At 37.0% G+C, this 4,751-nt stretch overlaps 1 pseudogene across 1 annotated transcript; it reads right to left on the bottom strand.

The window, feature by feature from the left end:
• Positions 1 to 2,914: 2,914 nt before the first annotated feature.
• On the bottom strand, positions 2,915 to 4,467 carry LOC116268898 (annotated as a pseudogene). Its single transcript, XR_004176131.1, has one exon. The product of XR_004176131.1 is annotated as a transmembrane protein 14B pseudogene (transcript).
• Between the last annotated feature and the right edge of the window lie 284 nt (positions 4,468 to 4,751).

Raw genomic sequence — 4,751 nt, 5'->3', positions numbered from 1 at the left:
TCTCTACTAAAAATACAAAGAAATGCCGGGCGTGGTGGGGGGTGCCTGTAGTCCCAGCTACTCAGGAGACTGAGGCAGGAGAATGGCGTGAACCCGGGAGGCGGAGCTTGCAGTGAGCCGAGATCACGCCACTGCACTCCAGCCGGGGAGACAGAGCGAGACTCTGCCTCAAAAAAAAAAAAAAAAAAAAAATTAGCAGATCTTTTCTCTTTCCTTTGTATCTATTACTCCACAAATTTTCAGACAAGGGGAAGTATATAAGTAATATGGTGAATGCATTAGCCAGCTAATGGAGTTAAAGCTCTCTGTGTAAAACTCTCTTATTTTATACTTTATTCCACAGAAGAAAGCACCCACCTAATTTTGTCTGTGTAATTCTTTGACACTTTATTTATATCCCTGAGCAATAATTTTTTACTTAATATCATTTGTGAAATTCATCAACGATTATAGGTCATTTGGTTGCACTTCTGTATGGTATTTTATTATGTAAATATGATATACTTTTTTTTTTTGAAGCAGGGTCTCGCTCTGTCACCCAGGCGGGAGTGCTGTGGTACGATCGTGGCTCATTGCAGCCTCATCTTCTCAAGCTCAAGTAATCCTCCTGCCTCATTTTTTTATTTTTTCATAGAGACAAGGTCTCACTATGTTGCCCGGATCTCAAACGCCTCAGCTCAAGCAATCCTCTCTCCTAGGCCTCCCAAAGTGCTGGGATTACAGGCGTGAGCCATTATGCCCAGCCAAATATGGTATAATTTATTATGACTATTATAAGATTGCAACTATGCATGTTACCTTGTTCAAGAGTCTCTCTGGACTACAAACCTAAAAGTGTGATTTCATAGGCCATATGCACTTTTTATTTACCAGTGTATAGTCAATTTTCTCTCTAAGGAGGGTATAAAAATACATTCCTGTCAGCAATGTAGTTTTAATGTATCCATCCTTTTGAATCATGAAACTTTTTTCCAACAAATCCAGTATAAAATTATATATTATTGTGGTTTTAACTTGGATTTTCTTTGTTAATAGTGAAATTAATCTTTTCATATTTTTGGGTTTGGGGGCAATGTCTTTCACCTTTTGCTCAAATTCTACCATATTTTTATCTTTTTCTTATTAATTTGGAGATAGTGTTTATAAAGTCTATGAACTGAATCTTTGTCCATTACATTGAATATTATCCAGTGTACCTGGAATGTAAAATTCAATGTAGGATCTGTTGCAACATTTTTTTTTCTCTGTCGGCCTTATATATATATATATATTTTTTTTTTGAGACGGAGTCTCGCTGTGTCACCCAGGCGGGAGTGCGGTGGTGGGATCTCCGCTCACTGCAAGCTCCCCGCCTCCCGGGTTCACGCCATTCTCCTGCCTCAGCCTCCCTAGAAGCTGGGACTACAGGCGCCCGCCGCCACGCCCGGCTACTTTTTTCTATTTTTATTAGAGACGGGGTTTCACCATGGTCTCGATCTCCTGACCTCGTGATCCGCCCGCCTCGGACTCCCAAAGTGCTGGGATTACAGGCGTGAGCCACCGCGCCCGGCCTCTGTCTGCCTTATAATTGTCACATTTTATAAATAGAAATTTTTAATCCTAATGCAGCAAAATGTACCTATCTTTCTTTCATGGTTACTGGTTCTTGTATCTTAAGAAATCCTTTCCTAACAAAAGCTATTGTACAATTTTTCTGTAAATTTTGTTTTTATTCATATTTTAATCAATCTGTAATTTTGATACATGTGTGTCTGTGTGTATGTGTGTAGTGCAAGGTAAGAAGCTAGTCTATTATATTTTCTTTTTCCTTTTTAGCAATATTTACTCATGTCTCTTTTTTTCTTGATCATTGTCAAAATTTGTTTATTATGATAGTCTTTATTAAAAAATAAAGTTATGGCTTTATTTCTAATATCTGCTTTTATCTTCATTTTTCCAGTTCTTCCATTTTATTTGGATTTATTTCATAGCTCACTGCAGCCTTTAATCTTAGGGTCAAGGCCTCCTCCCACATCAGCCTCCCGCATACCTAAGACTATAGGTGTACTACCATGCGGCTAATTTCTTAAATTTTTAAATTTTTTGTAGAGACAGGATCTCACTATGTTGCCCAGTTTGGTCTACACCTCATGACCTCAAGTGATCCTCCCACCTTGGCTTCCCAAAGTGCTGGGATTACAGGTGTGTGCCCCCAAACTTGGCCTGTTTCTAAGTGCTTTGGTTTAATGTTTATCTCACAATTTTATTCAATGCCAGTGGTTAAGGTGTGTGTTTTCTTTCACTATGGTTATTTTTCAGAGGTTTGCTATATATAATTGTATAGTTCAAAATATTTCCTGTCGTAAGACTTATTCTTTAGAATATATTTTTAAATTTGCACTTGCTCCTTTTAAATTGCTTTTATTATTTTCTAAATTATTACATTCTTCTTAGAGAGTGTTTTGCATTGTTCCAAGTGTACTTGAGAGGAATACATGTTCATAATTGTTAGGTAAAGTTCCTTTTTTTTTTTGCTTTGCTTTGTTATGTTCTATGTAATTTCTTCATTTTAATTTGCCAGTTCACTAATTTCATCTTCAGCTGGGTCGCACACATTTTATTTATTCATTACGTTTTAATTTCCAAAATTATAGATTTTATTACTACAAATTCTATTTTGTTCTTTTCAGATCCATCTGCTTACATTTATAGTGTCTTCTTTTTTATGTATATATTTAATTTATGTTTAAAATTTTTTCTGATGTTCCCAATTATATGATATTTTTGCAGGTTTAATTACACTGATGTTTCTGATGACTTCTTTCCTAGTGGACTATTTCTTTATGTTCTCTGTAATTTGGGCTTGTGAATCCATGTTTCGTGGGACTTTGTGTAAATTATTTGAGACCTGGCATGTAGGTATATCCCTTGAGAAAATATTTCCTTTTACTTCTGCCACATCTCTGGAGGCTACTAAATTGTAACCACTATAATTTATGTTTCTAATTTTATGTACTTTATAGGTAATATAAATGCAAACTTCAAGCTTACAGCAGAATAGTACTATGGGTTTTAATTCACAGAAATTTTTTTTTCATGTTGCAGATTACACAGACTTCTTCCTTGTTGGCTCCTTAAGGCAATAAATAGATTTGTTTCTCAATCCTCCATTGCACTGTGACTCTGGTCTTTCAAGAGCCCCAGGGACCTCGGTGATTTATTCTCCTTTCATAGGTGCAGTGTTTTTGTTGTTGTTGTTGTTGTTGTTTAGTTTTTGTTTTTATTTTGACACTGAGTGAACTTTAGAGACCAAGGTTCTAATCAGATGTCATCAACATACGAACTCCAACTTTGTCGGCCATCAGCAAACTGGCACCTGCAATTAAACCTACAGGCATGATTTTTTCATAGTAGTAGGATCTCATTCCCATAACACCAACAAAAGTAACAGATGTAGCAGCTAGGAAAACCCAAACGTTCCTTGGATCCTGAGACAGCTGGTAAGAATCCAGGCCAGCTAGGCTGCCAAAGAGCAACCCTGCAGCCAGGGACGGCACCCTGCCTGTTTTAACATAGCCAAAGATCCCACCAGAAACAACCAGTGCTGTGTAGCCAAAGCCAAACCAGTGCAAAAGCACTAATGGGAAGGGGCCCTTCTCCATTCTTCTCTTCTCAGTCCAGAAAGGAGACTACCCCAGGCCTGCATTCCCCAAGGATCCGCACCTATCTCCCGAAGGCCCGCGCAGCCCACAAGCGCGCACAAGCCGCGGGGCACAGCAGCCAGGGTCTCGCCGGAAACGCGTTGGCAGAAGTCATGTTCCAGCTTGGACTCATGAAAGTTTAAAAATCTGCATCTTCCACTATTTTCAATGTATTAAGGGAAATAAGTGCAGCATTTTTGCATTTGACATTTTACCTAAAAAAAAAGACACCAAACTTGGCAGAGGGGTGGAAAATCAGTTGTTACCATTATAACCCTACAGAGGTTATAATGAGGATGTAACATGAGCTTATTGAGACCCTCATAGAGATCAATTCTTGTATATTGATGTTATCTCTTCTTTCTGTATCTATAGGTAAATTTCAAGGGTAAAATGTTAGGTGTTGACATTGAGAACCCTGAAACCCCATTCCCTGCTCAGAGGAACAGTGTGAAAAAATAGAGTATCTGTTCTTTGGCTCATCTTAGACCACAGACTGACTTTGAAATTATGTTAAGTGAAATATCATTGAAAATAAAGTTTACTATAAATAATAATAATAAAAACAAGAGACCAAGGTTCTAGGTTTCTGAGATTTGTAATGATCCATGGGGCAGATGCAAGTTCAGTTCAAAATGACCACTCTGGTTTCCTGACTCTTCTCTGATTTTGGCCCCTGGGCATTTTTCTCTTATTTTCCTATGAACTCAACTGTGAATCTGAAAGATTGTTATATTTCTAAATAGTTTATGAAGGAAAAAATATTTTTTAGAAGAGTAGCCTGCCATAATACTGGTGGAAAAACACCTCTCTTTTAAAATTCTCACAATGTGGGCTTTAGACCTAACATTTATTTATGAGAATAAAATAAAAACATTTTTACTATAACACAAATTTTTCTCTTTATGGTATCTAAAACTTTTCATTTTGTATTGAATAATTTTATCAATAATTTGTTTATTTATTTTTATTTTTATGTAACACAAATGTTAATAACAGCAGTACTATAATAACAAATCCACCATGCTTCCAAGCTGATAGGTTCCTCCCTTTGAACAAACAAACAAACAA

This window comes from Papio anubis, chromosome 9, assembly GCF_008728515.1.
Source record: "Papio anubis isolate 15944 chromosome 9, Panubis1.0, whole genome shotgun sequence".
NCBI lineage: Eukaryota > Metazoa > Chordata > Mammalia > Primates > Cercopithecidae > Papio > Papio anubis.
This window is presented reverse-complemented; position numbering and strand designations above follow the sequence as displayed.